Raw genomic sequence first — 23,024 nt, 5'->3', positions numbered from 1 at the left:
ATGGAGGACTAGGTAAGCATACTTAGAGTCTGTATATATATTTACCCTTTTTCCTTCTCCTAATTCTAGTGCCTGAGTGAGGGCTATTAGTTCTGCCAGCTGAGCACTAGTTCCTGGAATGAGGGGATTACTTTCAAGTATTCCATTATCACTGACCACTGCATACCCTACTTTCTGAAGTCCTTTTTCTACAAAGGAACTTTTATCAGTATACAAGTTGAGGTCAGGATCAGTCAAGGGAACCTCTAGAAGGTCCCCTCGAGCGGCGTAGGTTTGAGCAATTACTTATTGACAGTTATGTTCTATCTTTTCTTCATTGTCTGGAAGAAATGTGGCTGTGTTAAGAGTTGCACAAGTATGCAGTTGCAGCACTGGCCCTTCAAGTAATAGAGCCTGATATTTAAGTAAATGGTTGTCTGACAGCCACAAGTCTTCTTTAGCAGTGAGTATGCCATTCACATCATTAGATGTCCACACAGTAAGATCTCTTCCCTGTATCATTTTAACTGTTTCAGATACTAAGACTGCTACTGCCACCACTACCTGTAAACAATGAGGCTAAGCCTTTGCCACCACATCAATTTCCTGACTTAGGTATGCCATGGGTTGCAAGCTCGTCATCCCTTGGACCTGTGTAAGGACTCCTAGAGTTATTCCTGTTTTTTCTGTGACATATAAAGAAAAGTCTTGCCCTGTTGGCAACCTTAACACTGGGGCTTGGGTTAGGGCCTTCTTTAGGGCCTGGAAAGCTGCTTCTGCTTCAGGTGTCCATCTTACTAAATGGGTATTGGCTTTCTGAGTTTCCTTAATTAGTGTATATAATGGCCTCCCCAGGGAATATTTCTTAGAATTTTTTTTTTTTTTTTTTCCTTGTAAAGCCTACTAGACCTAAAATAGCCTCCAAATACACACATGCATGTATGTCAGTGGCTTCCTACAGGCCTCACTGACAAACACTCTTCCTTCATACACTGACTGCATGAAAGGGAATACCTGGTCCCCATTGTTCTTGACAAGGCTGTAGGGACCCCACGCTATTTGGTTGTTCTAAGTGTGTTGCCAAGGCCACTACCATGAACAACTTTGGGCAGCAACTCCAAGTCTTGTCCTGGTCTTGTCCAAGGTAACCTGAGCCAGGAAAATGCATGCCAGGATTTTGGGATTTGTCCCAGTATTAGCCATCTTGCCCTGAAAGAAGCTGCTGGAGCAATTAAAAATCAAACAAAAGAGAGGCCATGCACACACACCTCCCTACCTCAAGGAAAAGGAACCCCATGGGGAAAATAAAATTTAGGAGGTTTATTGAACCCACTGTAGAGCTGATCCAGAATTTAAATTGATTCCATAATTTATTGCATTTTAATTAGCAATCACAGGAGACCAAGAATTGTTTACTCTCTTGTTAGGAGCTCTAGCTGGAAACAAATACCAGTGAGTCTTAATAAGGATGAGTTATATTTACTATTTTCCATTTTACAGCCTTGTTATAATCATCACAAGAAGAGATTCATTTAGTGCTCATCTGTTCTTGGTATGACATTTGTTGACCACTAGGGTGACATAAAGTCAGAACATACCCCAGAAGCCAAGCAAGAGCCCCTCTAGCCCTATCCCACCCCATGGTTGCTCCTGCATTGTTTTCAATAATATAATTTAATGTGGAAATATTTCTAGCTTAGTTTAGATAATATGAGTTCCCATGTGCCACTGTCACCCAAAATGCATCCATCTGACTGTTGTTGGTTATTTATTTAGAAAAGAAAAATGCTACAAACAGACAGCTGTATTTATATGCACCACTCCAACTTAGAAGCACCAGCTCCATCAGGCAGCCAAGACGCTCGCTGCCTCTTGGCCACAGCGCACACCCTTCACTTAGCAGCCATCCATCCGACGTGTGATTCCACTTGCTTGCTTTCATTCTGCATTGTTGTTTTGGGGGTTTATGTAATATTAATTCTTTTTAATGACAGTTCTCCAGGGCCAGAGCTTTTCGGACTTCTAAACAGCTCTTGTTATTTTACTTAAGCAGGAAGAATCCTGCACTTCTACTTGTGGGTTGGGACTCTCCGGAGTAATGCGTTTCCTTGGGAGCATTCTGGGTTCCTATTTCTTGCTAGGAACATTATCAAGTACTTTTTAAGTACCACTGTATACTGTTCCAGCGATTCCCATCAGTCATCCCAATTCTCCCTCTTGAATCGGGCTCCTAGCAGGTCAGGAAGCTCATTATCTCAAGTCTAAAGGATTTTTCATTGAATGAGGAAGGAGGACTAGATTCCAAAAGGCCATCCTCACAAAAGGGATGTTTTGTGTAACCTGAATACACATTCTCTTTTGAGACTTTTCATTGAAAATGGACTTTTTCCCCCGAAAAGCAGGTAGAGTAGGTGCTATTGTTTATTTACTCCTCTTTTTCTTTTTTAACCTAGTTTTTCTGCTTAGCCACAGAGGTACCAATCCTATGCTGGAGTTTTAATTAAACCTTGCTCTCTATTAAAAAGCTCCTATTGTCCTTTTCATTTAAATAGGATTCTTCTTAGATCTTTAACAAGACCACGGAGGAGTAATAAATCTAAGTAATTGTCCTTATTAAGAGGAGATTATTCTCACAAGACTATAACAGTCACCAAAGTAACTAAAGCCATTTCCAGATAGCACTTAGAGTATTCTCCTCCTACCCAAATACAAAAATGCCTCGTTAGTCACTTTCTTTGGTGCTCAAATTAAATTAGATGGCATTCTGTTTATTTTTCATATCTTTTGCTAACAGAAGGGGATTTGCCTTTTGATGACATTAATCAGGAAACCTCAAGTCCAACTACACTGAGTCCATGGGATGGAGACGACCCCTCCCTCCCTTTTTTCCTTCTTCTTTCCTTCCTTCCTTGCTTTTACAACTGATGACTGAGTTCCTGCCAGGCATTCTGCTAGGCATTAGTGGCTCCAAGATAAAAAACCTAGTCCCTTGGATGGTATATCATATGTTCATCTAATCTTTACTAAACATCTTCCATGTGCAAGGCACTGTAGTAGGTGCTGAGTTTTCAGAGGGGGAAAAGCCTGCCTTCTTGGAACTTAAAATGTAGCAGGAATTTAGACATTAACCCAATAATTACATAATCGACTACAACCATGGTGAAAAGTTATGAAAGAGAGGCCAGGGTACTATGTGAGCGTGTTCCAGAGAGTTAGAAGCAGTCCACCAGAATTACCCACTTAGTTTATTCCATTACAGATGCAGACCTCTGCTTTCCTGTCTTACAGGGGAAGCTTTCCCATTTCCAGGGAAGCTTTCCCATTTCCCAAGTTCTTATGTAGTCAGTGGCTCCTGATGTTTTCAGTTTTTATTTAAAATCCATGTTCTAAATAAGCCTCCCTTAGAGAAAGCCAACCTAACATTTCTAGAATAGAGTTGTCAAACAATAACAACAACAAAAACTGGTAGCAAACTCAAGCATCCCTTAAAGTTTAAGAAGTACCTTACAGAAGTGCCTGCCAAGAAATGGACTCCCTAAGGAGCTTGGGGAGGGGGGTTTAAGCCAAAATGAGAAAGTATTGTGTGTCAATCTTATTGGCTTCAGAGTTTGTCTTCAGATCTTGAGGGCACAGTTGGCATCAGCTTAGCTCTTATAAACACTTCATGTTGAGTGTTCTGTGATGTTTGGGAATTGCTAGTAAGAACTGACACATTTGTTGCTCCCCAGATTGCCAGTAACAGAACTTTTGGGTATTACTTGCAAAATTCATTTTCAGGGCACAAAAGAGAAGCAACCTGAAGCTGTGCAGAGATGAAAATTGGAATCTTGCAATTTGAGATGGAAAATTTCGGATTATATGACAATAGAAAAAAATAGCTCTCTTTTCACGCATCCAACAAGTCAGAAAGTTTTCTTGAAGAACAAGATCAGCAGCCCATCTGCTGGGAAGCCTTGACTGGTGGACTTCATGGCCTTTGCAAATTGTCCATGAGCTACGTTGGACTTCAGCCTTGTGGATTCAGAACTTAGACAACGTACCAAGAGTAGATCCACTTTTCTGAGAGAGACCGATTAGCTAAGTAGTGAGATTGAAGGATAAAAGCACTATGCCAGGGTACTAATTAGCAATGAGAAGTAACTGTCAAAGGGGCTGAAATGCTCCAAAGTCTACATGACCAGCACATTATTTTCCTGAAGCCCACTCCAAGTCATGATCAGAAGACTCCTGGGGAAGTGTATCATCAGAAAAAGAAGAGTTAGATGACTTGAATATTTAGTGAAATAAAACTAATACCACTCAGTCCTTCCATTTAGCGACAGAACTAACTGGGGCTAGAAGACTGGAACTCAACTGGCCTTACCCCTCCACATTCATCTTCACATTAAGGATACTTTTGCCAATGAGAGGGAGTGGCTCCGTTTGTTGAGTTTGACCTCCTTTAACCTCCTTTAAGTGAATCTTCCCCAAATGGCACTTTGCTATTCACAATAAAGTAATCAAGAGAGCATTCTCAGGAAAACATTTTTGAAGTCTTAAAAGTAAGGCTACTTCCTCTTTACCAAGGGATGCTTAAAAACAAAATCCTCATCTTATACATGAGCATATATGATAACCATTTATAATTAAGAATCAGTAATTAAGTGGGGACCAGAACCATGACCTCAATAGGGTGGGATTCTCTTCCCTGATTTCCCACGGCCTCTGGGATCCAGTCACAATTCCTTTGCACTGGGATTCAATGCACTTCGCTTATGCCACTAGCACATGCCCTGGTACTTCTTCTTCCTCTAGGCTGCCAAAGCTGACTAGCTTTTCTTCTAATGGGCATGTTCTTCCTTTATCTATGTTACCTCTTCCCTGGATTGCTAATGGGGTTTTAGAGGCCCTGGAGCCATTTTGCCTTCATCAAGAAACTTTGCTTCTTTCCGATATTGATCTTGTTGTTTGGCTTTCAAAGGGCAGTCTTATTTCTGGTTCTCAGGGAAGCAGGGTGAGGTGAGGGAGTACCTTACTAAAGCCCCAAGTACACAAATAAGGGCACCACCATCATAGCATACTTGAAACTACAAAAGGAGTTGGACTTTCACAGTTACCAGTATACAGCACAAGTGTGAAAACACATGCACACACACTTCCTCTTTGTAGGCTCTGCTTCGAGATCTCTAGTAGCAAAATTCTTTTGAATGAAAATGTAATGACCCAAAGTAACAAAGAGAAATATCTGTATTTTCCCTTAAGCTTAACAGAGTTCATTATTATAACTTTCTCTCTCTTCTTTTTTTGAGACAGAGTCTCACTCTGTCACTCAGGCTGGGGACAGTGGCACGACCACAGCTCACTGCAGCCTCGACTTCCCCCACCTCAGGCAGTCCTTCCACTTCAAGCCTCCTGAGTAGCTGGGACTACAGGTGCATGCCACCATGCCCTGCTAATTTTTGTAGTTTTGTGTAAACAGGGTTTCATCATGTTCTCCAGGCTGGTCGTGAACTCCTGGGCTCAAGAGATCAGCCAGTCTTGGCCTCCCAAACTGTTAGGATTACAGGTATGAGCCACCACACTTAGCTATTATAACTTTTTCTAAAATGACTTAATACAACAAATCTTTAGTGACAAATAATCGTAAATAATGATCAGAAAACTTAAGATTAACCCACAACTCAAGTTATGCCATATCCTCTGGGCTTATTTGTGTTTCCACAGAATAATAGGGTGGCTTTGACTTCCTTATTAGTTAGTTCCCTTTACAGAACTCTTGCTGCTTATGTTGTTGCATTTCTTGCATTATTAGTATCCATTTCTTGACAAATGAAGAGGCTGCCTCTCATGCATTCCTATCCTACTGTACAGGGTTGTCCTGTGGCTCTGGGCAGGAGGTGAATCACGCAGGACACCTGTGCTAAAGGGGCTCTGATTTAATGATGCTGGACATAGAAAACAAAAGGCCTGGTAAATGGAAGAGAAAATCTCTAGAAAGTATGAAAATCGATCTTTGAGCTTTAAAATTGTCCCCAGCAGAAATGGGTCCCTACTGTGTGTAGCAGAGACTGCTGGTGTTCACTGAGACCGCAGGCTCCTCTGTTCCCAGCCTCCTTGCAGTTAGGAGGGGCAGCATGACTAGGTTCTATCCAATGTGGGCAGAGCATGTACTTCAAGGCTTGGCCCCTAAAATGCCCTGCAAGCTCTTTTGTGGTCCCTCTCTTTGCCAGCTGTGTTCCTGGAGCAAAGGACTCTGAGAAGTCAGAACCACATGCCATGTCAGGAACTGAACCCCTGAACTCATGACTTAAAGTTGCCTGACCTGTGACATTCACATGGGACCTTGTGTGAATGAAGAATAACTTTTATTGTGTTAAGTCCCTAAGGTTTTGCAGTTGTTTCTTGCCATGCTTAGCCCAGCCTCGCCTGAGGGTAGGCAAGCCCAGTGAGTCAGCATGCTGCCAGCACTCCATGGAGTCCATCCCCAGGTGCCTCTGTCCTCTTGGTTCTGATGCATGAACACAGGATGCACGTACCACCCAGGACGTTTTCACTCTGGGAATCCAGCCAGCTCCATACTTTCTAGTACATTTGCAAATGATTTTCTTATTGAATAAATATTCCAGATGGAAAAGCCCATCAGACCCACTATTGTGCCCAAACTTACCACTGTTGGTGGACACAAATTGTAATTGTGTCCAACAGTGGACACAAATAAACAACTTTGTCCATAGCTTTCTCCTAAAAGGCATTTTTCCACAGCCCAAAGACCCCAAGAATTCTTTAGATATCCACGTAGGAAAGGAAAGCCCATCTAGGATCCTGCTAGACGTGAACAGAGTCTGTGGCTCCATTCCCAGCATTCTCTGGAGTTTAGCTTGAGAAAATAATAAGAATCCTATAGGATCAGTGATCTCACTCATTTGGACTACAGTAAATCTCTTCTATATTACTGCTCAGCCTCTGAGAATATTACATTGGGTCTCATTTTATTAAAGAATGTCATGCATGCCCAGAAGTCGCTATTTAATTTTTAGCTGCAAGATACAATTTTGAAAAACCATTATCTAGAAAGTGCAATAATCAAACAATGTAATCATGAATGTTAAACCTCCTTGGAATATTATTTTAAATGCTTGCCAGCTGGAAGCAAAAGTTGACAAGGAAGTATCTGACTTGGTTGGCTTTGTAATTTGTCAAAGCATCTACACTTTCCAATATGATATATTTGTTAAGATATGTTTTTTTTCTCTGCATGATTGTTTTGAAACTATCAAAGAATACAAAATCCTTAAACAAGGAAGACGGCTTTGCATTTTCTATTTGTTCCAGCCTAAGATTTAGGATTAAATCACTTTAAGAGACAGAATTGAATCCTTTCTCAGAGGAGCCAGACGGTCCACATACATCATCAATTGCCTCTGAGCTTTCTGGCTGCTCTGTGAGATCAGACTCATAAATTCTGTGACATATGGAAAACATCAGAAAGCCACGGCATGCATTTTAAGAGAGCCCAGCAAGTTGGACTTACGCTGTCATGAAAGATTCCTGGCAATTTCCCCATTTTTCCCATCACTCAACATTGAATCTCCACAGAAAGTGTCGATTGGATATTTGGCCCATTACTGGGAGTCTGGGGGGCGATCCAGCTATCTGGCGAATGTGCCACCCTCCCTGCCTAAGGGGGCCCAGCAAGTCTATGCATCATTGAGCAGTTCCCCAGGAAGGACATCTTTTTTTTGTGGGGGGGAGGGGCGGGGCTCTGAACTTTGGTTCAAGAAAGTCCTGCAATCAGTGAACTCCCCATTTCATTCCTACACACTTCCCACCTACCTCTCTCTCAGCACTTGTTTCACTGTACTATAACTTACAGATCTGTCTTCACTATTGGGCATTGAACTTCTGGAGTGTGCTTCTCTTAGCACTTTGAATCGCTAAATATCAATGTCTGCTCCTTAAAAGGAAGACTGGAAGCAGGATCGTCATGCTTCCTTCCTCCCCAATACCATTTCTAAGGAGTCCTCGATGGACCCGGAAGGGGTGGTGATGTTCAGCCTAGGCCTTATTGTCTTTGTATGACCTGAATTCGGCACTTACCAGGCATACAGCAGGCACTTGAGATGAATGGGTGAATGTCCACCTGCTTGGGGAGCCTGGATTGATTTTAACTCCTGGCTTGTCTTATTCACGCTACTGTCTACCTTCAAAACCTTAGGCAAGATATTGAACCTTTCTTTAAGTTTTTTTTGTCTATGAAATGGGAATTATAGTGTTGCCTACCTCATAGGATGTGATGAATAGCGAATGGTGTATATATCTATTATATAAACTAAAAGCTAAAATGATAGCTTGCACTAGTAAGAGCTCAATACGTCTTAGCTAACAAAGTGAGTTCTCAAAAAATACGAGCTGTCCTTACTAGACGTAATAATGCCTTTCCAAATGGCCCACTCCATTGAACTTCCTTCTACAGCCTAAGTCTCTGTGTAAAAAAGTGATGATTATTGGGTTTACTTAGAGGAGCTATTTGCTGGGGCCTCAGGGATTCTGGTAAAGTAAATAGGGATTTTTTTTTTCTTGGAATGTCCTTCCCTTAGCACTTTGAATGACTGTATCAATGTCTGCTCCTTAAAAGGAAAACTGGAAACAGGACCTTCATGCTTCTTTCCACCCCAATGCCACCTCTAAGGAGTCCTTGATGGACCCTGGAAAAGGTGGTGATGTCTGGATCTGGCTTTGGACAGCGCTTCAGGTTCTAATGTCATTGAAAGTCCACAGACCCAAGAAGGACTCTGAAGGGCACAGGGAGCCACGGCCCTTGAAAGCCACAAGCCCTGCCCTGTGCAGATGGTGGGGAGAAGACTTGGTCACCATCCAAGGCCCCCATTGACTTTGGAGGCATAAACTATAGAGCTTTAAACATTTCTAGGCAAAAGGGTAAGGGCATGTTTGAGAGAATGGACATGGGCATGGGTTGGGGGGTGGATAGATGTGCAAAACTGCCCCAGTCCTGATGGCAGGTGTCTCCATCCTCAGATCTGCCTTGCCCTCTGAGCAGGGGCTGTGAACTGGGGAAGCAACTATCTGAGTGTTGTCTGCAGGAGATGGAGAATGGAAGAGTAAGTAAGAATGAGACACCCTAGAGCCATTTCCCTGGAGACTCCCGAAATCCAGAGGCCCTCACCCGCAAAGGAAGCGATTGTGTGATGTTGGTCCTGAATCCATAGGCAGGTGACAAAGGAGCAAGTTCTAGCTCTCTGTCTATCTGTTTGGGGCCTTAGGTGGTCACTTAGCCTTGCCTTAGCCCCTCCTCCTGTAAAATGAAGCTAATACAACTATGTCACAGAGCCATTGTCAGTCTCTAATGAAGTAAGGCTTGAGATGTGTTCTGAGATCTATAATGTGATAAATTAATAGCAAGCATTTTACATATAATAATTGTACTTATGATTTAAAGACTCCTGGGATAGAACTGAACTAGGTTTTGTCTCAGGGGCTAGCTGCTGTGGTAGCGATGGTAGAATGAGTCCCATGAGGTTGGATGCCCCTGTCCAAACTGGCCTCTCTCCCTCATCTTTCCTCCACAGCCTGGATAAGATTAGCAGTAAAGGAGAGTGGTTGTATGGAAGCCAGAGACCTGCATTTGAATCCTGTCCCCGTCACTGACTAGCTTCATGGCCTCAGGTAAGAAATTTAAATTTTCTGTATCCATTTCCTTGTTTGTAAAATGGGATGATATTGTTGCCTACCTTGTAGGATGTTGTAAACACTGAATGATTTAATGCATGTATTATTGTTAAAAATGATAGCTAACAAAGTGAGCACTCAGAAACTGTGAGCTGGGTTTATCAATCATGGTAATGTCATTCCAAATGGCCCAACTCCATTGACCTCTCTGCTCACTCAAAGAATACTGGGTCTGCTGGGTTTGGTGGTGCATGCCTGTAATCCCAGCTGCTCAGGAGACTGATGTGGGAATATCACTTCAGGCCAGGAGTTCGAGACCAGCCAGGGCAAAAGAGAACCCCGTCTCTTAAAAAAGACACACAACACAACACACACACACATGTGCACACACATACTATATATATGTATATATACACATATATATGAATATATACATATATTCTTTGTGTGTGTACACACACACAGATTACACACACACACACACACACACAAAGAACACTGGGTCCTTTCCACCCTGGCAGGTCAACCAGGAAGCCAGAAGAAAAAAAAAAATTAGAAATCTCTGAAGAATGAAAATGTGTTTTGAGGGGAGAGGTTACACACCACGAGTAGTTATATGATTTATGAGGAATCCAGTAGATCCACAATTGGGGCTGTTCCCTCATGGTCTGATTTGACTTCCTATAGAGGAAGGCCCTCAGGGAGGCACCACCTTAGTTCAGTAGGACCTGCTCTCTTCTTCAGTTTCTCCAATGCTACTGCCAGTGAGAATCATACACTTTAAGACTGGGAAGGACCCTACAACATCACTCAGGCCAATGAATCATGAGGTACAGGGGAAAGACAGTTGACTGAGGGAGTTCTGTTCTTGAGAGGCAAAATCCACTACCTGCCTCCCAGAGCCAAATGCAGACAATGCAGCTCTGTGCTGCATAAGGGAGGACTGAGGATGTATTCCAGCAGTTCCGTGACACTCCTGGAGCATCTACCAACCTACCACAGTCCTGTGCCACTAAGAACCTCACGGTTTAGTAGAGGGAGGCACACGGTGAACATCGTCTCAACACAGTGTGGTTAGAGCCATGTTTTGGGTATTCACAGGGTTGTGGGGAAGCAAAGGGCAAGGGCACCAAGCCAGTCCTGGGTTATGTGTGGAAGGTGCTCTCCAGGAGTTGGTGACACTTGAGCTAAGATTGAAAGGAGGAAGACAAGTAAATCTAGGAGAGAAAAATGAAAAGACCCTCCAGGTAAGAGTAGAGAGAGTGAATGAGCAGATCAGTGTGGATGGGGGCTAAGGTGCCAGAGAGAGGGGAGAGTGACGAGGCCAGAGAGACCAGGAGCCAGGGTGCAGGGCTTATGTTCCTGAATGGAACAGGACTTTAGCTTGGATAATGGGAGCCACCAGTAGGGTTTTCCGCAGAGGAACTGTGTAAATGTGCAGACACTTGGGGGCTGACTGGGAGAGGATGGATTGGAGTGGACAGACTTGGAAGACGTTCAACTGGCTTCCCTGAGTGACGCTTGGGTTTACCACTTCCTTAGTGAACAACAGGGCTTCCTAGAGACCGAGGGCAACAGGCTCACAATGACATTCCACATGTGCCACCAAATATCTACCCCTTACCCTGTGGTAACTGTCCTTAATTATCCGGGTATTCCCTCACTCCAACACAGCCCATGTACTCATGGGGGACACTTTACTGCACCCAATGGGGATGAGGCTTACGCTTAAGTGAATGAGCACAACTGTATCCCTCTGGTCACAGTATTTGCTTTAAAAATGGTCAAGTGGCCAGGTGCAGTGGCTCATGCCTGTAATCCCAGCACTTTGGGAGGCCTAGGCAGGTGGATCACCTGAGGTCAGAAGCTCAAGACCAGCCTGGCCAACATGGCAAAACCCCGTCTCTACTAAAAATACAAAAATTAGCTGGGCATGATAGTGCACACCTGTAATCCCAGCTACTCAGGAGGCCGAGGCAGGAGAATCTCTTGAACCCGGGAGGCGGAGGTTGCAGTGAGCTGAGATCGTGCCACTGCACTCTAACTCCAGCCTGAGTGACAGAGTCTCAAAAAAAAAAAAAAAAAAACAAAAAATGAGTGGTCAAGTGATTCCATTCAGGCCACTGAGACTCATGGCAACATTTTGCTGGGGGCTCTAGAAGGTGAAATGTGCAGATGTGAGGCTGGGAACTGCTGCAGCTATTTTCCATCATGAGGGAAGGCAGGCCTAGGACAAAGCTGGCCCATGGATAGCAGAAAACATCAGAAAAATGGTTTGAGGCCCTGACGATGGGGTGAATCAAATGGGATCAAAATGGGATCTCCCTCCCCACAGAACAGACCTCTGGACTTTTCAGTCACAGGAACCAATATACCCCCTTTGTTTTCTAAAACTTTTTTTCTTGCTTGCAAAAGCTCAGAGCTCAGGGGCAATAATGTCTCCCCTAGAGCACAGTGGTTGGAACTGACCAGTTCTAAACAGCTCAAAAACAAAACCACAGGGTTTTCCTGACATTATTTTAGAAAACTTAAAAGTTGTTTTTAATGAAAACCATTTTTCAAAGCTCTTTGCTCTATGGGACTTGCCTCCCAAATCCACTTCCTTTCTGGGTCCCCCTAAAGCAGTGGTGCGCTGCCACCTGCTGGCTGCAAAGCAGAATGTGCTCTAGAAAGCAGATGGCGCGCATTAATGCCGAAAAAGGCGTTAGAGGTCAGCGTGGGGAATACAATTAAGGGGAAATTCGTTCTCTGCTAATGTATATTGTTGAGCTGTTTGAATTTTGATTGGGAGTTTTATTTTAAAAAATAAAATAGGGACAGTCACTTTCACAAATATAATATTGCATATCTTGTGGCATTTGTTTATTATACTTGGTTATATTCAACAATACCTGACATTTCCTTGAAAAGCAACAACTGCAACGACCACCACAAAAAAGCCCTCCTTTCTCTCTCTGCACAAGCACATCTGGAAGCACACATGCACGTATTTTGCCTCTACTAACTCTGCCTGAAGCAGCAACCACCTCCCCTTAACTCCGTTTCTGGGGCAGTCGGCCAGCCCATTTCTTACCTGTCAGATTTTCTAGGCAGAAGTGTGACCTTAGTCCAGTGTCTTTTTATTCAGGAAAAACTTACCAAGCTTTCCAAGTATTCTCCTTAGAGTCTCTCTCCAGACTTCATGCAGGGCGCTGCCACAGATCCCCTCCTACCAACCCTGGGAGAGAGGGGATTTAACAGCTTCTCACTTTAAAAATTCTCTTTGCAAATCCTCTTTGCCTTTTCCTAATGGTTCAGGAATTTAAAAGGTGTTTACCCTGTTCTTAATACTACTTTGAAATTTCTGCACAGTAGCCCCTTCGGAATTTAGCATTTATTGTATTCATGCCTCAACCAAAACTAAAATAATAAAAATCCCGTCGAGTGCTGTTACAAATTCCCTCCTAGCCTCCATTTGAGGTGGACCTGCCCAGAGCCAGGGTAGCAGTAGCCTCAGTCTACCAGCAGGTGGCGCCCAAACAAGCCTTATTGCCATTGCTCCATCTGGGACTGAGCTTGGTGCCAGACCATCACCCCTCCGCACAAAAGCCTCCCGCCACTACAACCCCCCTTCAGTCTGCTAAGGTGTGACTTAGATGCTTCCTGGACTTTGGCTTCTGTTACCGGTAAGCCCTGACATACCTGCCCAGCTCCAGCGGGCCCCTCCTCCAGGGATCTTTCCCTATGTTGCCCCAAATTCAACCCACCAGCTGGGGGCTGACCTGGCTGCCCTCTTCCCTCCTGGATGTCCACAGCCATGCTCCTCTCTGCATGACCATGCTCTCTCGAACCAGGCTTGAATTTTCCAGGTCTCTCTAGACACAGCATTGTGGACTGACAGCCCACCTCACGGAGTTCACCATATAGCCAGGCCGGCTTTCCCTGGCCCCTTTCTACCTAGTCCAGGACCCTCTTACCCGCTGAGGCAGCGTTGAGGCTGCTCCCCCACGTCCACGGTACATGTGCATTTGTAGTCTGGAGCTGACAAGGCCAAATATGATCTGGTCCTGTTCTAACATCATCTCATCTGCCCGTCTCAGCCTTCATCTCCACTGTGCATGTTGGGAGAACCTCCAGTCTCTCGTAAAAGCCCACTCTCTCATTATTTCAATATTCTTCTATTTTAGCCTATTCAGCAGCCATGTGGTACCTGGCAGTTTCCTCCAGTCCAATTCCCAGTGGAGTGTCTGTGCTAAGGTTTCTGAGGCCCGCCAAGCCCATGAAGGTACCCGGGCCCAGCCACAGCTGCCATCTCCCTCAGAGTCCACCTACATCGTGTGATATTACCTTCACTGAGCCACAGCTCTGGGCACCAAGGGCTCAATGACATCGGTGGGCCCCTCTTCCCTGTTCTGTGTGGCCAGAATGTCCTTCCCCATTTTGTCCCTCTGTCATCCTTTAGGAATCAGCACTGATGGCCTTCTCTGTGAACCTGCTCCTGTATTTGGAACAGGAGACTCACCTGGATTGAAGGTGTGGTGCCTTCACCCAGGTCCTGCAGCTCCTCTGGCCCAGCCTCCTCAAGAGCTCCTGTCTCTCAAGCCCACACTGATCCCCTCAGAGCTGGCTACACCAAGGCTCTTTGCATCCTTCTGCCCATGGGGTTTAGAGTAAAGTGTACCTGGGCTCAAACCCTAGCTTCTCTACCTATTAACTCTGCGTGACTTTGGGGAAGTTACTAAACCTCTCTGAGCTTCTGCCCTCTTTGTAAAATGGGGTTGATAACAGCATCTGCCCCATAGGTTTGCTGTGAGGCTCCAGTGAGACTGACGGTGCACATAAAACAATTACTAAAGGCGTGGCAGAGATTTCGCATTCCATAAAGGGCAGCTCTTGCTAACCGCAAAAACCAAGGCTGCTCCCAACATTGCTCTCATCAGAGTAGGAGGTGCCTTTGAAACAGGAACTAACTTCCTCAACTTTATGTGCCCACCTAGGATGGTGCTTGATACACAATGGGGACTCAAATATCTATTGAGCTGAAATATTTGATAGCACTATGTTCTCTCTTCTCATTTAGGTTTTATCTTTCTTGAGGATAAAAATTACATGTCTTTTGTATACTGACTTTTTAATTTTGGTAAAATATACATAACGTAAAAGTTAACCATTTTCACTGTTTTTAACTGCACAATTCAGTGGCATTAAGTCCACGCACATTGTTGTACATTCATGTGGTATTTTTTAAAACATCCACAGCAGTCAATGCAGGAGCAGGAATAGAAGCCGAACGGATATTGACTGAGTGGACATGGATAGAGAAGCCCTGCAGCAGCAGGCAGGCTTCATTCAAACAGGGGCTGTGCCTGTCCCCCAGCACTCGGCACAGTTCCTGGACGTGGCAGGTGCCCAATAAACGTGAAATGTGCCACAGCAGGAGTTGCACACTGGCAGGGAAGCGGGACGGGGCAGTGAGGCATGTTGTCTGGGGCCACACAAAGTTTTTATTTTTTAAAGTTTAAAAAAAAAATTGTTTTGAATAAATTGCGCTCTCACACAAAAATCTATATTGTAGTTTCTCTTGAAGAACAGAAGGCTCTAGCAGCTTTGGGCCTGCAGTTTTGGACAGCAGCACTCTGCGAGCACTGAGCGCCAGCTGCCCCTTTGGATGGGATGAGTGGTCTCCAGGCCGCTGCTCTCACTGAAATGACTCCACTGCTCCCCTGAGCACTTGAGTTTCAGACCCCCGCCACAGAGTCAGATGAACAGCTGACTTCCTCCGCTGAACAGCTCAGAGCTCTTAGGAGGTCAACCAGTCACCGAGCCTCCACATCCTCATGTGTAGAATGGGAAAAATGGCAGCTTCCTTTCCGGGTTTCTGTGGAGAGTGTTATGAGATCATGTATATCAAAGTGTGTGAGAGGCTGGGTGCTGTGGCTCATGCCTGTAATCTTAGCACTTTGGGAGGCTGAGGCAGGAGGATCACTTGAGTCCAGGAGTTTGATACCAGCCTGTGCAACACAAAAAATTGTCTCTACAAAAAGTTAAAAAAAATAGTTAAAAGATTTTAAAAAAGGTTTTTTTTTAGTTAAAAAGTTAAAAAAAAGTTTAAAAAAAAACTTAAAAAAAAAATAGCCGAGTGTGATGGTGTAAGCCTGTTGTCCCAACTCCTCGAGGCAAGAAGACCACTTGAGCTGGGAGCTGGAGGCTACAGTGAGCCCCACTGCACTGCAGACTCTGTCTCAAAAACAAAGGGGCAACACAGTGAGACTGTCTCAAAAACAAAACAAAACAGTAACAAAAAAACACACCAAGTATGTGAGAAAATGTCAAGACCATGATACAAATGCTGGCCCTTCACCACAGGCCTGCTACCTGCAGTCTTTGTGCCTGCACTGAGGATGTATGGATTCCCCTGCCAACTGGAATCTCCAGGGTTTTTTATGTTGCATTCTCACCTGGGAAGACACCAGCACCTGGAAAAGCCAGGGTGCTGGGGCACTATCTGGTAAACACAGGCAGCTACCAGGTACCTCCATCACCTGTCAGTCACCTCAGGGCTTTTGCAAAGTCCCTGCCTGGGTGTGGCACAGTTGAGAGCAAGTTCCATGGGCACAGGCCTGCTCTCCAGTGCCCTTTCGCCTGAGCGCCCCCCACACACCGCACAGCAGCCCCACAGGTATGGGATTCCATGGCGCACATCAGTGCATAACGCACTGCGTATTTGCCACACCTTAAGCCAACTCCTAAGGGTGGGGTTTTTGGCATCAGAACACCACCAGTTCCCTCCCCTGCCTCCTTCTCTCACTCTCCCTGCCCTTCCATTCCCTTCCCAGGCTAAATTTCCATGGTACTTTTTCAGCCTCTGCTGTTAACACCATCCTTTCAAAATCTAAAGGAAATAAGGGCTCTTTCCCTTTAAGTCCTTTTTACAAACCCCTTTCTCTCAATTCACCTGAAAATTCGGGTCCACTGTGTTTCATTAGTAGCATCTTGATATCAACAAAAGAATTCAAGACAAGAAATAAATAGAAAAGTAAGTCAGGTGATTCTGTTTTGAAATAAAACAAGTTTGTATAGTAACTGGTTCCAGATTGCCTTACAGTCTAGCTTGGCAGGTAGAGATTTATTCCTGATAGCGTACCACATGTCACACTTGCTCTTCTAAGACATTTGCTTTTATCTCCAGCAGTTCCTGATGGAATAGATACAAAGAAAAGACTAGAGCCTTGTTTAAGCAGGGACTAGCGTGTTTGCATCCTGACACCAGAGATCTGATCATCTGAGAGCTTCCAATCTTGGGCTTAACAGCTTTAAAGAAATCAAACATGTTAAAACAAAACAAAACAATAGAAAACAAAAGCACAGAGAAGCAGTTGCACATATTGCAATCTTTTGTGTAAAAAGCAATAACATGCCCATGATACAAGAACCAGCCACCACCTAAAACAAGATGTGCAGTTTGCCTCTTCTAGAAGCAAACTAGGCCTCCAGAAATTGAATATTAGTTTCTGAGGAAAAGCAGAGGGTCCTTTGACAGCATTTCATTGTGACAATGAACTCAGAAACTCCTCTGAGACTCGTTTTTGCCAGGAGGGGCAGCCTTCTCCCAAGCCGGGCCCTTTGGTAGCAGCGCCTGCCCTGGGCCTTTCCTTCCCTTCCTGCCTCCTTCAGGCCGCTGCCGCGCGGTCCCGAGAGCACTCCCTGGCTTAGCAAATCTTAAGTACTGGAGGCTCTTTAGCAAGTCGCACAGACCCACTACAAACTGGCTTAAACAAAACAGCACAGCCCTGAGAAACTTAACAGCACTGATGCACAGACCTTTGCTCCAGACCTGTCGTTAAGAGGAATCAGCTCCTGTCTCCTGATCTCAGGGTCTCTCAGCTCCATATCCCAGGAGAGAGACGCTGCGTGCTCCAGCTTGGATCTCATGTCCCTCCTGCTGTAGTCAGCTAAGTCCAGGTAGGAGGGTCTCATAGACATGTGGCTCTTGAAACTCATCCTGGAGTTGGGGAGGTGACCAAAGGAGCAGGTCACGGCTGGCCAGACACCCTAGGAGGAATCTGCCACTTCATACGACTTGGTTTTGATGAGTGGCTGTGGCAGTGTTACAGTAGGTAGCGAATCAGACATGAACAGGGCAAGAGAGGGCCTCCCTACTCCACCAGGAGTTCCAGGTGACCATCAGGTGATGGTCAGGCAGTTGTTACACTGTCTCTCTAAAATAACTGTTGCTGGCAGCTGGCGCCAGGGCAAGGCAGTCCCCCTATAGAGAGAAAAAAAAACCTGAACATAATCAGCAGTTTCCTGATAAGATCTCAGGAGTTGAGTGAGTGAACTCAAGTGTGCGCATTAAGAGGGGAAATGGTGGAGTTTAACCGGTATATGATCTCAGTGACATTTGGCTGGTAAGGGAAAAACACCTCAAGTTGAGCATGCACACAACTCCAGTAAACACACTGCGCATGCTCCCCTCCCTGGCGCTGGCAGACTACTGCGCATGCTCCCCTCCCTGGCGCTGGCAGACCACTGCGCATGCGGACAGCCCACCCCAAAGGAAGAGTCAGGGGAGAAGGCAGGCAAGACTCCAGAAGCATGCCAGCATATAAAATCCCAAGTTAAAAGGTCAAATTGCACACTTGTCTTTCAAGTTGCCCAGTTGGCCCTCTTCCAAGTACACGTCTCTTCCTTTCCTTCCTGCTCTAAAGCTTTTTGTTTTGTTTTGTTTTGAGGCAGAGTTTCGCTCTTGTTGCCCAGGCTGGAGTGCAATGGTGCGATCTTGGCTCACCGCAACTTCCGCCACCCGGGTTCAAGAGATTCTCCTGCCTCAGCCTCGGAGTAGCTGGAATTACAGGCCTGTGCCACCACGCCTGGCTAATTTTGTATTTTTAGTAGAGATGGGGTTTCTCCATGTTGGTCAGGCTAGTCTCAAACTCCCGACCTCAGGTGTTCCACCACCCGCCTCGGCCTCCCAAAGGGCTGGGATTGCAGGCGTGAACTACTAGTAGCGCCTGGCCTCTAAAACTTTTTAATAAGCTTTCACTCCTGCTCGAATTCTTGCCTCAGTCTCTCCTTCTGCTTCATGCCCCTCAGTCAAATTCTTTCTTCTGTGGAGGTAAGATTTGAGGTTGCTGCAGACCCATAAGGATTCACCGCCAGTAACAGCAGGGGTGGGACTTCTGTGTTGACTTACTCCCAGCATGGAAGCATTATTTACAGGGGGATGAGAGATCACATGGCAAACTTAGGAGCTGTGGTTCAGGGAGCTTGTATTAGGAGTTTTCTATGGCTGTTATAACAAATTACTACAAATTTAGTGGCTTAAAACAACACAAATGTATGATCTTACAGTTCTGTAGTTCAGACCTCCAACACAGGCCACTGAACTAGGCACATGGCATCTGATTCCTTTCTGGGGGCTTCGGGGAGAACCTGCTTCCTTGCCTTTTCTAGCCTCTGAGGCTACCAGCATTTCTTGGCTCCCGGCACCCTCCTCCATCTTCAAAGCTGGCAATGCTGCATTTCTCTGACCAGTCCATTGTCACCACTCTCTCCCTGAGTGCAGATGGGAAAGATTCTCCACGTTTAAGGACTCAAGTGACTAAATTAGGCCCCTCCAGGATAATTCAGAATAATTTTCCCATCTCAAAGTTATTAACTTTAATCTTCTGCAAAGTCCCTTGTTAGGAGTTGAATCATGTCCCCCAGCAATTCATATATTGATGTCCTAACCCCCAGAATGGGACCGTATTTGGAAACAGGGTTCCTGCCATTGTAATTAGTTATGTTGAGATCTTACGGTAAGCCCTAATCCAAAATGAGGCATCCTTATAAAAAGGGGAAACTTGGACCCACACCCATGCAAAGAGGAAAGATGAGATGAAGAGATACAGGTTGAAGATGGCCATCTCCAAGGCGAGGAGAGAGGCCTGGAACAGATCTTTTATTCACAGCCCTCAGGAGGAACCAATCCTGCCGACGCCTTGCTTTCTTACTTCTAGCATCTAGAACAGTGCCACAATGCATTTCTGTCATTTAAGCCACCTAGTTTGTGGTAGTTTGTTACAGTATCCCTAGCAAACTAATACATCTCTTTTGCCATGTAAGGTAACATATTCAGATTCTGAGGATTCAGACATAGGAATCTTTGCGGGGACAGGGCCATTATTCTGCCTACCACAGGATTAGACAGCAGATCCTGGCCAAATGATTTTCACTTGACCTTGTCGTGGGACTGTGGTCGGTAGCCCCCTACCATAAATGAAATAACGTCCTAGACCACAGGCCTGTTGCTCGCAAACACCCTACCAGCACGAGAGTAGGCAAAATGATTGGTCTTTGCATGGACACCATCCAGCTCCAGGCTCACTGGTTCTTATATACGACAGTGGAAGGTGTTGGTATTTTCTGCTATTTTTGAGAGGAAAGATTGTGTTCCCAGAATCAACTGAACTGGACATCGTTGGCTACTTTTGTACAACAAATGAAAACATATGTTCTGTGTTATCCTTTGTGATGGTTAATACTGAGTGTCAACTCGATTGAAGGATACAAAGTATTGATCCTGGGAGTGTCTGTGAGGGTATTGCCAAAAGAGATTAACATTTGAGTCAGTGGGCTGGGGAAAGCAGATCCACCCTTAATCTGGTGGGCACAATCTAATCAGCCTCCAGTATAAAGCAGGCAGAAAACCGTGGAAAGAGAGACTGGCCTAGCTTCCCTCCCTACATCTTTCTCCCGTGCTGGATGCTTCCTGCCCTCAAACATCAGACTGCAAGTTCTTCAGTTTTGGGACTCGGACTGGCTCTGTTTGCTCCTCAAACTTGCAGACAGCCTATTATGGGACCTTGTGATCATGGAAGTTAATACTTAATAAACTCCCCTTTGTATATATATACATCCTATTAGTTTTGTCCCTCTAAGGGATCCCTGACTAATACACCCTCCACTGTGAGTTCACTATAGGCTGCTTCCCTTATGCTTTAGTGAGCAAGCAATGCTCCCAGACCTTCCATCCAGCTCCACCACCCACACAGGAACCAGGCCAGCTTGGCACAGACCATCTCCCCTGCCAGTTGGAGTAGCCCAGATGCCAGATAGCAGAAACTGAAGTAGAGTCCTAGCTGGAGAGACATGAACAACAACATTGGAAAGTAAATCTGTGACTGATAATAAAATAACAGGTTCATGCTCACTACAAAAAAGTGTTCACCTTGCTCCATGTCCCCCACCACTGCCCTAATCATGTCCTTATTCTCTTTGATTTGGACCATGCAACACTCTTCTAGGTGGCTCCATATCCTCAATCTCTTTCCTTCCATTTTTCATCCTTGATCTGTTCTTGTAATCAGGAAAAAGAAGAGTAAAAAAACACACAGAAATCTGATAGTGTCATTCACCTGCTCAGGCCTTAAAGCATCCAGTGGCTCCCCCTGACATAAAGTGCAAGTTTCTCACCATGGCATTTGAAGTCCATCCCACATGGGCCCAGCCTGCTTTTCCAACCTCACTATTCACGGCTCCACACACCCGGGAATCTATGACAGTTTTCCCCAAAGTAGGTCCGTGAGCACCAGAATTAGCATCACCCAGGGTTCTTGTAAAAATGTCAGTCCCTCTGAATCAGAATCAGCAAGTGCAGGAAACCATTTCTGTGCTCACTACAGCTGAAGTCACTCACCTAGAGCCACCACGTTCTTTCCCCCTGTGTCTCCCTAGCCATTCCCCCTTCTTGACTGCCTCCTTTTGAAGCATTGTTCATGTAGCCTCTTTTCTTTCTCATAAGCCAAATAAGTTATTCCTCTACCCCTATTTCCTTAGCACTTTATGCAGACCCTCATAATACGTTTTGTTTTACAGATGTTTGCTACAGATCTGTCTTTCCTGTTGAGTTCTGAATTCCTTGTCATTAAGAACCAGGTCTTATTCATACTTTTTCCTGTAAGTAACTCTACAATTTCTCTGTTTCTACAGTGGGAATGTGTATTGAACATGTTTTCCTTTTCCCTGGCCCCCTAATGCGCTTAGGGTAAAATATCCAACTCAAGTATAACAATTAGGAAGGCCTGCATGGGCTGTGTATCTGTGTCCTCTTTTCCCTCTGGACTTGACCTATTTTAATTTATATTTCCCTTGCCCTGAGTTTTAAAAACCTGCATTTGGATGTTTTATTTTATATGTTTCTGCTACAAGCTGCCTCACATCCTTTCTGGAACAAGGTGGGAGAGAAATAAATTATTCATCTCTGTATTTCTACCAACCTGGACAGCATCTGGCAGATAGAAAATACTCAATAACTGTTTGTTAAATGTAATCAAAGGAATAAAGTTACGTAGATTCTGTGACAGCTATTTGAATTGTCGCTTAGACTTTCTGCTGATTTTTATCATAGTGTTCAAGAGCTAAAAATACTGAAAGGATACCTGGTGGATAAGTGCCTATTTCTGTATTAGGTTGGTGCAAAATGTATTTGATTGCAGCAACTCAATTATTGCAGTTTTCCACCTTGATCCAAATGTAACCCATTTGAGAACTCGGACTACTCATCAACTCTGTACTGTGTGATTAATCTTAAAAGATGGTGACTAGGTAGCCGGGAAATGAGAAAGGGGGCCAGGACAATGCAGCTCCATAAACAGGGAAGAGAGGCATTGACATGGGATTGCATGAGGACAGAGTTGAGGATGGGACACAGGATGTTAAGGACAGGACCTCAGAGATGGGGAAGCACACCAAAAATGGCAATAGACCAAGGGTGAGCCCACGGGCAGAGGCAAGACTTCTGTTTCCTAAAGACAAACCATCGCTATGTCCCCGTGTGCTGCTGGAAAGATGAGTGTGTTTAAGCACACAGTTAAAGATGTCAATATCAAATCTCTGCATAATAAAACTATGAAGAGATAAGAGGAAAATCTTCAGAACAAAAAACAATCTCACTTTTTATACTCATTTTTCTTCAATTTACAACTAATGTTTCCTTAAGAAAAGCCATATTTTCCATCCCTATGTATTGTATCTGAAAAAATAACAGCAGCACCCACATCTCTTTAAATTGGAGATTTTTTTCCCTTGAAAACACATGAGCATGTGTAGTCTTGACTTTCAGTTGTCACCTCAACTTTCTAAACAAGTCCCTCACGCTTCCAGTTAGCTATTTTCAAAACATCATTCAATTGGAATTTTTTTTTCTTTGAAGAAAATAAAGGTATGCTAACCTACTGATTGCTACACATAACCAACTACATGTAAAACCACATTTAATTTAAATTTGCTCCAGACATATTTGTTTCAATCAAAAACATCAATTCAATGCGTTGATTTTAATCGTGTTTTTCTTCACGAAAACCTAGGGAATCTGAGTGAATTCTTTGAATGACATAAAAGAAAGGTGTTAATATTAA

At 44.5% G+C, this 23,024-nt stretch overlaps 1 long non-coding RNA gene across 1 annotated transcript; it reads right to left on the bottom strand.

Moving 5' to 3' along the window:
• Positions 1–804: 804 nt before the first annotated feature.
• On the bottom strand, positions 805–18,352 carry LOC116268913. The gene is made up of 3 exons (XR_004176159.1): positions 17,446–18,352; positions 12,784–15,502; positions 805–4,206 (listed from the first exon to the last, which is right to left on the bottom strand). It is a non-coding gene; the product is annotated as an uncharacterized LOC116268913 (long non-coding RNA).
• Positions 18,353–23,024: the final 4,672 nt, after the last annotated feature.

This window comes from Papio anubis, chromosome 1 (assembly GCF_008728515.1).
Source record: "Papio anubis isolate 15944 chromosome 1, Panubis1.0, whole genome shotgun sequence".
Lineage (NCBI taxonomy): Eukaryota > Metazoa > Chordata > Mammalia > Primates > Cercopithecidae > Papio > Papio anubis.
This window is presented reverse-complemented; position numbering and strand designations above follow the sequence as displayed.